Source organism: Mesoplodon bidens (assembly GCF_964165515.1).
Source record: "Mesoplodon bidens genome assembly, chromosome: 11".
Taxonomy (NCBI): Eukaryota; Metazoa; Chordata; class Mammalia; order Artiodactyla; family Ziphiidae; genus Mesoplodon; species Mesoplodon bidens.
The window spans coordinates 31352338-31365056 of NC_138167.1; positions in this window are offsets into that span (position 1 = coordinate 31352338).

Below are 12719 nucleotides of genomic sequence, written 5' to 3' on the forward strand. Positions count from 1 at the left end.
TCTCCAAATACAACCAAGACAGTTGGGGATTTATAGCCAATGAGCTGAGTGAAGAGTCAGTGGATGGAAAATTACTAGGAGGCAACATCAAGGGTAGAAGGAGTCTAAGACTTAGCAGGATTCTTGCTACACCTGGGCTAGGTAGGCTGAAGATAAGACATGTGCCAAGGTCAAGACCTAGTTGAAAATAGGTCTTAGAGGAGCCTGAGTTTGGTCAAGGAGAGAATCTTTGTTACAATATTGCCTGTTTTAAAATGTGGCTGCTGCAGGAATTCCCTGGTGGTCCCGTGGTTAGGGCCTGGGTTCAATCCCTGGTCGGGGAACTAAGATCCCACAAGCTGCACAGTGGCCAAAAATAAATAAAATAAAATGTGAGTGCTGAAACTGAAAAATGTAACACAGACATGATCTGATCAGTGCAAGGTCTAGAAGGGTTCTGTCCTTTCTTTTTTTTTTTTTTTTTTTTCCTTGAATCATGCTTTAATATGATGAGGAAGATGGGGAAAGATAATTTTTTTTTTTTTTAAATTAGTTTCTGCTTTATAACAAAGTGAATCAGTCATACATATACATCTGTTCCCACATCCCTTCCCTCATGCATCTCCCTCCCTCCCACCCTCCCCATCCCACCCCTCCAGGCGGTCACAAAGCACCGAGCTGATCTCCCTGTGCTCTGCGGCTGCTTCCCACTATCTATCTACCTTACGCTTGGTAGTGTATATATGTCCATGCCTCTCTTTCGCTTTGTCACAGCTTACCCTTCCCCCTCCCCATATCCTCAAGTCCATTCTCAAGTAGGTCTGTGTCTTTATTCTCGTTTTGCCCCTAGGTTCTTCATGACATTTTTTTTTTTAAATTCCGTATATATGTGTTAGCATACGGTATTTGTCTTTCTCTTTCTGACTAACTTCACTCTGTATGACAGACTCTAGGTCTATCCACCTCATTACAAATAGCTCAGTTTCGTTTCTTTTTTTTTTTTTTTTTTTTTTTTGCTATTAGCTACTTTATTATTTTCATAGAATATTTAATGTTACACATCTGTATTTGGAATTCAAATTTCATTGTTAAAAACTATTACAAGACTTGAACTTCTTTTTTTTTTTTTTTTTTTTCCATTTTTTTTTAAGTTTATTTATTTATTTTTTTAATTAGTTTCTGCTTTATAACAAAGTGAATCAGTCATACATATACATCTGTTCCCATATCCCTTCCCTCATGCATCTCCCTCCCTCCCACCCTCCCCATCCCACCCCTCCAGGCGGTCACAAAGCACCGAGCTGATCTCCCTGTGCTCTGCGGCTGCTTCCCACTATCTATCTACCTTACGTTTGGTAGTGTATACACGTCCATGCCTCTCTTTCGCCTTGTCACAGCCCACCCTTCCCCCTCCCCATATCCTCAAGTCCATTCTCAAGTAGGTCTGCGTCTTCATTCCCGTTTTGCCCCTAGGTTCTTCATGACATTTTTTTTTTTAAATTCCGTATATATGTGTTAGCATACGGTATTTGTCTTTCTCTTTCTGACTAACTTCACTCTGTATGACAGACTCTAGGTCTATCCACCTCATTACAAATAGCTCAGTTTCGTTTCTTTTTATGGCTGAGTAATATTCCATTATATATATGTGCCACATCTTCTTTATCCATTCATCCGATGATGGACACTTAGGTTGTTTCCAGCTCCGGGCTATTATGAATAGAGCTGCAATGAACATTTTGGTACATGTCTCTTTTGGAATTATGGTTTTCTCAGGGTATATGCCCAGTAGTGGGATTGCTGGGTCATATGGTAGTTCTATTTGTAGTTTTTTAAGGAACCTCCATACCGTTCTCCATAGTGGCTGTACCAATTCACATTCCCACCAGCAGTGCAAGAGTGTTCCCTTTTCTTCACACCCTCTCCAGCATTTATTGTTTCTAGATTCCTTGATGATGGCCATTCTGACTGGTGTGAGATGATATCTCATTGTAGTTTTGATTTGCATTTCTCTAATGATTAATGATGTTGAGCATTCTTTCATGTGTTTGTTGGCAGTCTGTATATCTTCTTTGGAGAAATGCCTATTTAAGTCTTCTGCCCATTTTTGGATTGGGTTGTCTGTTTTTTTGCTGTTGAGCTGCATGAGCTGTTTATAAATTTTGGAGATTAATCCTTTGTCAGTTGCTTCATTTGCAAATATTTTCTCCCATTCTGAGGGTTGTCTTTTGGTCTTGTTTATGGTTTCCTTTGCTGTGCAAAAGCTTTGAAGTTTCATTAAGTCCCATTTGTTTATCTTTGTTTTTATTTCCATTTCTCTAGGAGGTGGGTCCAAAAGGATCTTGCTGTGATTTATGTCATAGAGTGTTCTACCTATGTTTTCCTCTAAGAGTTTGATAGTTTCTGGCCTTACATTTAAGTCTTGAATCCATTTTGAGCTTATTTTTGTGTATGGTGTTAGGGAATGATCTAATCTCAAACTTTTACATGTCCCTGTCCAGTTTTCCCAGCACCACTTATTGAAGAGGCTGTCCTTTCTCCACTGTACATTCCTGGCTCCTTTATCAAAGATAAGTTGGCCATATGTGCGTGGGTTTATCTCTGGGCTTTCTATCCTGATCCACTGATCTATCTTTCTGTTTTTATGCCAGTACCAGACTGTCTTAATTACTGTAGCTTTGTAGTATAGTCTGAAGTCAGGGACCCTGATTCCTCCAGCTCCGTTTTTCGTTCTCAAGATTGCTTTAGCTATTCGGGGCCTTTTGTTTTTCCAAACAAATTTTGAAATTTTTTGTTCTAGTTCTGTGAAAAATGCCATTGGTAGTTTGATAGGGATTGCATTGAATCTGTAGATTGCTTTGGGAAGTAGAGTCATTTTCACAATGTTGATTCTTCCAATCCAAGAACATGGTACATCTCTCCATCTATTTGTATCATCTTTAATTTCTTTCATCAGTGTCTTATAGTTTTCTGCATACAGGTCTTTTGTCTCCTTAGGTAGGTTTATTCCTAGATATTTTATTCTTTTTGTTGCGATGGTAAATGGGAGTGTTTTCTTGATTTCATTTTCAGATTTTTCATCATTAGTGTACAGGAATGCCAGAGATTTCTGTACATTAATTTTATATCCTGCTACTTTACCAAATTCATTGATTAGCTCTAGTAGTTTTTCGGTAGCATCTTTAGGATTCTCTATGTATAGTATCATGTCATCTGCAAACAGTGACAGCTTTACTTCTTCTTTTCCAATTTGGATTCCTTTTATTTCCTTTTCTTCTCTGATTGCTGTGGCTAAAACTTCCAAAACTATGTTGAATAAGAGTGGTGAGAGTGGGCAGCCTTGTCTTGTTCCTGATCTTAGTGGAAATGGTTTCAGTTTTTCACCATTGAGGACAATGTTGGCTGTGGGTTTGTCATATATGGCCTTTATTATGTTGAGGAAAGATCCCTCTATACCTACTTTCTGCAGGGTTTTTATCATAAATGGGTGTTGAATTTTGTCGAAAGCTTTCTCTGCATCTATTGAGATGATCATATGGTTTTTCTCCTTCAACTTGTTAATATGGTGAATTACATTGATTGATTTGCGTATATTGAAGAATCCTTGCATTCCTGGGATAAACCCCACTTGATCATGGTGTATGATCCTTTTAATGTGCTGTTGGATTCTGTTTGCTAGTATTTTGTTGAGGATTTTTGCATCTATGTTCATCAGTGATATTGGCCTGTAGTTTTCTTTCTTTGTGACATCCTTGCCTGGTTTTGGTATCAAGGTGATGTCGGCCTCGTAGAATGAGTTTGGGAGTGTTCCTCCCTCTGCTATATTTTGGAAGAGTTTGAGAAGGATAGATGTTAGCTCTTCTCTAAATGTTTGATAGAATTCACCTGTGAAGCCATCTGGTCCTGGGCTTTTGTTTGATGGAAGATTTTTAATCACAGTTTCAATTTCAGTGCTTGTGATTGGTCTATTCATATTTGCTATTTCTTCCTGAGTCAGTCTTGGCAGGTTGTGCATTTCTAAGAATGTGTCCATTTCTTCCAGGTTGTCCATTTTATTGGAATAGAGTTGCTTATAGTAATCTCTCATAATCTTTTGTATTTCTGCAGTGTCAGTTGTTACTTCTCCTTTTTCATTTCTAATTCTATTGATTTGAGTCTTCTCCCTTTTTTTCTTGATGAGTCTGGCTAATGGTTTGTCAATTTTGTTTATCTTCTCAAAGAACCAGCTTTTAGTTTGGTTGATCTTTGCTATCGTTTCCTTCATTTCTTTTTCATTTATTTCTGATCTGATCTTTATGATTTCTTTCCTTCTGCTAGCTTTGGGGTATTTTTGTTCTTCTTTCTCTAATTGCTTTAGGTGCAGGGTCAGGTTGTTTACTCGAAATGCTTCCTGTTTCTTAAGGTGGGATTGTATTGCTATAAACTTCCCCCTTAGAACTGCTTTTGCTGCGTCCCATAGGTTTTGGGTCGTCGTGTCTCCATTGTCATTTGTTTCTAGGTATTTTTTAATTTCCTCTTTGATTTCTTCAGTGATCACTTCGTTATTGAGTAGTGTATTGTTTAGCCTCCATGTGTTTGTATTTTTTACACATCTTTTCCTGTAATTGATGTCTAGTCTCATAGCATTGTGGTCGGAGAAGATACTTGATACAATTTCAATTTTCTTAAAATTACCGAGGCTTGATTTGTGACCCAAGATATGATCTATCCTGGAGAATGTTCCATGAGCACTTGAGAAAAATGTGTATTCTGTTGTTTTTGGATGGAATGTCCTATAAATATCAACTAAGTCCATCTCGTTTAATGTATCATTTAAAGCTTGTGTTTCCTTATTTATTTTCATTTTGGATGATCTGTCCATTGGTGAAAGTGGGGTGTTAAAGTCCCCTACTATGATTGTGTTACTGTCGATTTCCCCTTTTATGGCTGTTAGTATTTGCCTTATGTATTGAGGTGCTCCTATGTTGGGTGCATAAATATTTACAATTGTTATATCTTCTTCTTGGATCGATCCCTTTATCGTTATGTAGTGTCCTTCCTTGTCTCTTCTAATAGTCTTTATTTTAAAGTCTATTTTGTCTGATATAAGAATTGCTACTCCAGCTTTCTTTTGATTTCCATTTGCATGGAATATCTTTTTCCATCCCTTTACTTTCAGTCTGTATGTGTCTCTAGGTCTGAAGTGTGTCTCTTGTAGACAGCATATATATGGGTCTTGTTTTTGTATCCATTCAGCCACTCTGTGTCTTTTGGTGGGAGCATTTAGTCCATTTACATTTAAGGTAATTATTGATATGTATGTTCCTATTCCCATTTCCTTAATTGCTTTGGGTTCGTTATTGTAGGTATATTCCTTCTGTTGTGTTTCTTGCCTAGAGAAGTTCCTTTAGCATTTGTTGTAAAGCTGGTTTGGTGGTGCTGAACTCTCTCAGCTTTTGCTTGTCTGTAAAGGTTTTAATTTCTCCATCAAATCTGAATGAGATCCTTGCTGGGTAGAGTAATCTAGGTTGCAGGTTTCTCTCCTTCATCACTTTAATTATGTCCTGCCACTCCCTTCTGGCTTGTAGGGTTTCTGCTGAGAGATCAGCTGTTAACCTGATGGGGATTCCCTTGTGTGTTATTTGTTGTTTTTGCCTTGCTGCTTTTAATATGATTTCTTTGTGTTTAATTTTTGACAGTTTGATTAATATGTGTCTTGGTGTATTTCTCCTTGGATTTATTCTGTATGGGACTCTCTGTGCCTCCTGGACTTGATTAACTATTTCCTTTCCCATATTGGGGAAGTTTTCAACTATAATCTCTTCAAATATTTTCTCAGTCCCTTTCTTTTTCTCTTCTTCTTCTGGAACCCCTATAATTCGAATGTTGGTGCGTTTAATGTTGTCCCAGAGGTCTCTGAGACTGTCCTCTGTTCTTTTCATTCTTTTTTCTTTATTTTGCTCTGCATCAGTTATTTCCACTATTTTATCTTCCACCTCACTTATCCGTTCTTCTGCCTCAGTTATTCTGCTATTGATCCCATCTAGAGTATTTTTCATTTCATTTATTGTGTTTTTAATCGATGCTTGATTCATCTTTAGTTCTTCTAGGTCCTTGTTAACTGTTTCTTGCATGTTGTCTATTCTATTTCCAAGATTATGGATCTTGGAAATAGAATCTTGGATCAGCTTTACTATCATTATTCTGAATTCTTTTTCAGGTAGACTGCCTATTACCTCTTCATTTGTTAGGTCTGGTAGGTGTTTATCTTGCTCCTTCACCTGCTGTGTGTTTTTCTGCCTTCTCATTTTGCTTATGTTACTGTGTTTGGGGTCTCCTTTTTGCCGGCTGCAGATTCGTAGTTCCCGTTGTTTTTGGTGTCTGACCCCAGTGGCTAAGGTTGTTTCAGTAGGTTGTGTAGGCTTCCTGGTGGGGGGGACTAATTCCTGTGCTCTGGTGGTTGAGGCTCGATCTTGTCTTTCTGGTGGACAGGTCCACGTCTGGTGGTGTGTTTTGGGGTGCCTATGGCCTTATTATGTTTTTAGGTAGCCTCTCTGCTAATGGGTGGGGTTGTGTTCCTGCCTTGCTAGTTGCTTGGCATAGGGTGACCCGCACTGTAGCTTGCTGGTCGTTGACTGAAGCTGGGTGCTGGTGTTGGGATGGAGATCTCTGGGAGATTTTCGCTGCTTGATATTATGTGGAGCTGGGAGGTCTCTTGTGGACCCGTGTCCTGAAGTTGGCTCTCCCACTTCAGAGGCACAGCACTGGCTCCTGGCTGCAGCACCAAGAGCCTTTCATCCACCCGGCTCAGAATAACAGGGAGAAAAAGTAGAAAGAAAGAATTAGTAGAAGAAAGAAAGAGAGAGGGAAAGAAAGGAAGAAGGGAAGAAAGGAAGGAAGGAAGGAAGAAAGAAAGGAGGGAGGGAGGGAGGAAGGATGGAAAGAAAGAAGGAAAGAAAGGAGGGAGGGAGGGAGGAAGGAAAGGAAGAAAGACAGGAGGGAGGGAGGAAGGAAAGAAAAAGAAAGTGGAAAGAAGAAGGGTGGGAGGGAGGAAAGAAAAAGAAAGAAGGAAAGGAGGAGCGGAGGGAGGGAGGGAGGAAGGGAGAGTAGGAAAAAAAGAAAGAGCAGGTAAAGTAAAATAGAATAAAGTATGAAATATAGTAGCGTTATTAAAATTAGAAAGTAATTATTGAAAAAAAAAAAAAAAACCGGACCGATAGAACGCTGGGACATATGGTGGAAGCAAAGCTATACAGAGAGAATCTTACACAGAAGATTACACATACACATTCACAAAAAGAGAGCAGGGGGAAAAATCAAAAATCTTGCTCTCCAAGTCCACCTCCTCAATTTGGGATAATTCGTTGTAAAAAGAGGAAAAGGGCGAGAAGTCTGAAATCTTGCTAAGTCCACCTCCTTAATTTGGAATAATTCGTTGTAAAAAGAGGAAAAGGGGGTAAAGTCTTAAATCTTGTCCTCAAAGTCCACTTCCTCAATTTGGGATGATTCGCTGTCCATTCATGCACTCCACAGACGCAGGGCGCATCAAATGGACCGTGGAGCTTTAATCCTCTGCCTCCGAGGCTGCACAGAGAGATTTCCCTGCCTCTGCTCTCACAGCTCCCGGGTCTCAGCCTTGCACCTGGCCCCGCCTCTGCGCGTAGGTCGCCGGAGGGCGTCCGTTCTTCGCTCAGACAGGACGGGTTTAAAGGAGCCGCTGATTCGGGGGCTCTGGCTCACTCAGGCAGAGGGGAGGGAGGGGCGCGCAGTGTGGGGCGGGCCTGCGGCGGCAGAGGCCGGCGTGACCTTGCAGCAGCCCGAGGCGCTCCGTGCGCTTTCCCGGGAAAGCCGTCCCCGGGTCTCGGGGACCCCGGCAGTGGCGGGGTGCACAGGCCCCCCGGAAGGCGGGGCGGACAGTGACCCGCGCTCGCACACAGGCCCCGCAGCGGCGGCGGCGGCGGCGGGCGGCGGCGGCGGCGGGCGGCGGCGGCGGCGGGCCGCGGCGGCGGGCGGCGGCGGGCGGCGGCGGCGGCGGCCCACGCCCGTCTCCGAGGTCCGTGCCTTACCCGCGGCTCGTGCCTGTCTCCGGCGCTTCCCCAAGCAGCCCTCTTAATGCCCTCTCCTCGCGCACCAGGAAACAAAAGGGAAAAAAGTCTCTTGCCTCTTCAGCAGCTCCAGACCCTTTCCCCGGACTCCCTCCGGGCTAGCCGTGGTGCACTAACCCCTTCAGGCTCTCTTCCTGCCGCCAGCCCCAGTCCTCTCCCTGCGCTCCGACTGAAAGCCGATACCCGAGCCTCAGCTCCCAGCCCCGCCCGCCACGGCGGCCGAGCAGACAAGCCTCTCGGGCTGGTGTGTGCCTGAGGGCACCGGTCCTCTGTGCCAGAATCTCTCCTCTTTGCCCTCCGCACCCCTGTTGCTGTGCTCTCCTCCGCTACTCCGAAGCTTTCCCCCTCCGCCACCTGCAGTCTCCGCCCGCGAAGGGGCTTGTAGTGTGTAGAAACCTTCCCCCCTTCACGGCTCCCTCCCACTGGTGCAGGTCCCGTCCCTATCCTATTGTCTCTGTTTATTCTTTTTTTCTTTTGCCCTACCCAGGTATGTGGGGAGCTTCTTGCCTTTTGGGGGGTCTGAGGTCTTCTGTCAGCGTTCAGTAGGTGTTCTGTAGGAGTTGTTCCACGTGTAGATGAATTTCTGATGTATCTGTGGGGAGGAAGGTGATCTCCGCGTCTTACTCTTCCGCCATCTTCCTCCCGGGAAAGCTGTCCTTTCTTGATATGAATGGTAAATTTCTGAAATGTCTAAGGTTGATGTGAGATTGTTGGGTAGCCACAGAACCCCATTATATGGTTGGCTCATAATTAAGATTGCAGGCAACTAAAACATCAGGTGTTTACTCACAAGAATTCTCTCTTTTCAATCTTTCCATCATCGTACTACTAATGCTGAAAACTTGGCTTCTGTGCATCAATACTGAATCAAATCTCAGAGAGTTTTGGGTGAAGTAGAAAAGAATAGCTTTATTGCTTTGGCAGGCAAAGGGGGACACAGTGGGCTAATGTCCTGAAAAACTGTTTGTCCCAACCTGGGAGGATTTGGTGAGTTTATAGCAGTGGTTCAAGGGCAGAGGAGTTGCTGATAAAAAATCAGAGTGTGTGAGGGGCCTGCACTCCTTTAATCCGGTCTCAGGTGGTCTCCTGATAAGCTTCTCTAGGTTTTCAAACTGTGATCTTCTCTGGAATGAAGAATGCTAACATCTTCCATTTGTTGGGGGTTTTAGTTCTGTAAAGAGCTCAAAGATATTGTTATGTGTATCCCTTCAAGGGGAACCAGGACCTTGCCCCAGGGCTGCACTTATTGTTTCTTGGCTGCTCCTCCCTTGTCTCTGCATTCCCGCCCTTCCCTGATTAGCAACTCTTCAAATCTGCCCTTTGGAACTCAGGGAAGGTCATGGAGGCTATAGTCTATGCCCTACAAACAAGAAACAGAGAACATGGAAAGACTTCTGTGCCCAGGAACCCCAGGGTCCTGCTAGGTTTCACTGCCCAAATAATCTTGCTCAAATATAGACCTGAGTGTTTTCTAGCTCCAGCCCTGGAGGCTACAGCATCAAGATCTTAACCCAAGAAGAACCAAATTGCCACTTATTGACTCATTTTTAAGGAGGGACTGATGGTGACCAAGAAGGATATCCACACGCCTAAACACCCTGTCGGGGAGGAAGACATTTTCCTCTACCCTTCTAGGTTCTCTTGACTGGTCTAGGGATTAAACTGACATGAGACAAATTAACAGGAGAAAATCAAAGTTCAGTAACATGTATACATGGGAGAAACCCAGGAAAACTGAGTAACTCAGCAAAATGGCCAAAGCCCTCATCTTGAATACCACTATCAGCTAAAGACAAAAGAGGACGTTGAGGGTGGGGAGAGTCAGTGATGGGAGGTTATCAGGAAAAGCAAGTAAACAAGGGTGAGTGTGATACAGATTTAAGTCATTGCCTTCTCCATTGATAAGTGTTTCTAGAGATCATGGTCATCCTCTTCCAGCAAGGAGGGAGAGACCCTTACAAATGGAGATGTACCTTACAAAAGTGCAACTCCTACTAGGTTTTCAGAGCCCTTCCCATGTCTGCTGTTTCTCAGAAAATAACCACCTCAAAACAATTAACATGCCAAAGAGACATATTTTAGGGTGGCAAATTCTACTCCCCTATAGCCTGGAGCTGGCAGATAAGAATGTGCCCAATCTTCACATTATGAAGGCCATTCACTCTCTCAAATGACAAGGCTATGTGAAAGAACAGTTTGCCTGAAGACCTTTCTATTGCTACCTTACCAAGGAGGGTATCCAGTATCTCTGTGATAACTTCCACCTGCCCTCTGAGCCACAGCTGTCTTGAGACTGGCAGGTCAAGGCCCAAGGGTCTGGAGAGAGAGTGACCTGCAAGACTCATCTGAGGGGACGCCTACAGAGACACCTACCGAGAAGCTCTGTGCCCCCTGGTGTGGACAAGAAAATCAAGGCTGGGGCCGGGTCAGCAACCAGATTCCAGTTTAGAGGTGAATTTGGTTGTGGATATGGTCAGCTACTTCAATAAGGTTGGAGGAGATTGTTTTATATTAAATAAATCTATAGCCAGAAAAATGTGTGTGTGTGTGTGTGTGTGTTTATATATATATATATATATAACAAGCAGAAACCTGTGGGACCCTTCTGGGTACAAAAGCCCCTCCGTGTTCCGTTTCTTCTTTGTAGAAAAAGGCTTTGGTCCCCTAAGACTTCCTTGAGTCCCAAAGAGCAGACTCAAGCAGTTACTAATTAGGGAAGTGAGGGAATGTAGAAACAAAGGAAAAGCAGTCACAAGCAAGTTCAGCAGTAAAACAGTTTTAATTCCTCCTCAAGGATATACATAACAATCCGATGTATATCTTTGGGTTGTTATGCAGAAACTAAGACCCCCCCCACCCAGGTAGAGAATGGTGACTACATGTTGCCCCCAGACTGGTTAGAACAAGAAGGTTGATGATTAAGATTCCTGAAATAGGGACTTCCGGGTAAGATGGCGCAAGAGTAAGACGCGGAGATCACCTTCCTCCCCGCGGATGCACCAGAAGTGCAGCTGCACGTGGAGCAGCTCCTACAGAACACCTGCTGAACGCTGGCAGAAGACCCCAGACATCCCAAAAGGCAAGAAACCCCCCACATACCTGGGTAGGGCAAAGCGGAGAGATCCCCACACAGAGGATCGGTGCCGAGCGGCACTCACCAGCCCGAGAGGCTTGTCTGCTCGCCTGCCGGGGCGCGCAGCACTGGAAGCTGAGGCTCGGGCTTCGGTCAGAGCGCAGGGAGAGGACTGGGGCTGGCGGCGAGAACTCAGCCTGAAGGGGGCTAATGTGCCACAGCTAGCCGGGAGGGAGTCCGGGAAAACTCTGGAGCTGCCGAAGAGGCAAGAGACTTTTTCTTCCCTCTTCGTTTCCTGGTGCGCGAGGAGAGGGGATTAAGAGCGCTGCTTAAAGGGGCTCCACAGACGGGCGCGAGTCGCGACTGAAAGCGCGGAGCCCAGTGACGGGCGTGGGACGCTGGGGCTGCTGCTGCCGCCGCCAAGAAGCCTGTGTGCGAGCGCAGGTCACTGCCCACACCGCCCTTCCAGGAGCCTGTGCAGCCCGCCACTGCCGGGGTCCCGGGATCCAGGGGCGGCTTCCCTGGGAGAACGCACGGCGCGCCTCGGGCTGGTGCAACGTCACGCTGACCTCTGCCGCTGCAGGCTCGCCCCGCACTCTGTGCCCCTTCCTCCCGCCCGGACTGAGTGAGCCATAGTCCCCGAAGAGGCTGCTCCTTTAACCCTGTCCTGTCTGAGCGAAGAACAGACGCCCTCCGGCGACCTACACGCAGAGGCGGGGCCAAATCCAAAGCTGAGACCCAGGAGCTGTGAGAACAAAGAAGAGAAAGGGAAACCTCTCCCAGCAGCCTCAGAAGCAGCGGATTAAAGCTCCACAATCAACTTGATGTACCCTGCATCTGTGGAATACATGAATAGACAACACATCATCCCAAATTGAGGAGCCCGGAGTCAGTGCTGTGCCTCTGAGGTGGGAGAGCCAACTTCAGGACACTGGTCCACAAGAGACCTCCCAGCTCCACATAATATCAAACGGCAAAAATCTTCCAGAGATCTCCATCTCAACACCAGCACCCAGCTTCACTCAACGACCAGCAAGCTACAGTGCTGGACACCCTAAGCCAAACAACTAGCAAGACAGGAACACAACGCCACCCATTAGCAGAGAGGTGGCCTAAAATCATAAAAAGTCTGCAGACACCCCAAAACACACCACCAGACGTGGACCTGCCCACCAGAAAGACAAGATCCAGCCTCATCCACCAGAACACAGGCACTAGTCCCCTCCACCAGGAAGCTTACACAACCCACTAAACCAACCTTAGCCACTGGGGACAGACACCAAAAACAACGGGAACTACGAACCTGCAGCCTGCAAAAAGGAGACCCCAAACACAGTAACATAAGCAAAATGAGAAGACAGAAAAACACACAGCAGGAGAAGGAACAAGATAAAAACCCACCAGACCTAACAAATGAAGACGTAATAGGCAGTCTACCTGAAAAAGAATTCAGAATAATGATGGTAAAGATGATCCAAGATTCTATTTCCCAGATCCAAAATCTTGGAAATAGAATAGACAAAATGCAAGAAACAGTTAACAAGGATCTAGAAGAACTAAAGATGAATCAAGCATCGATTAAA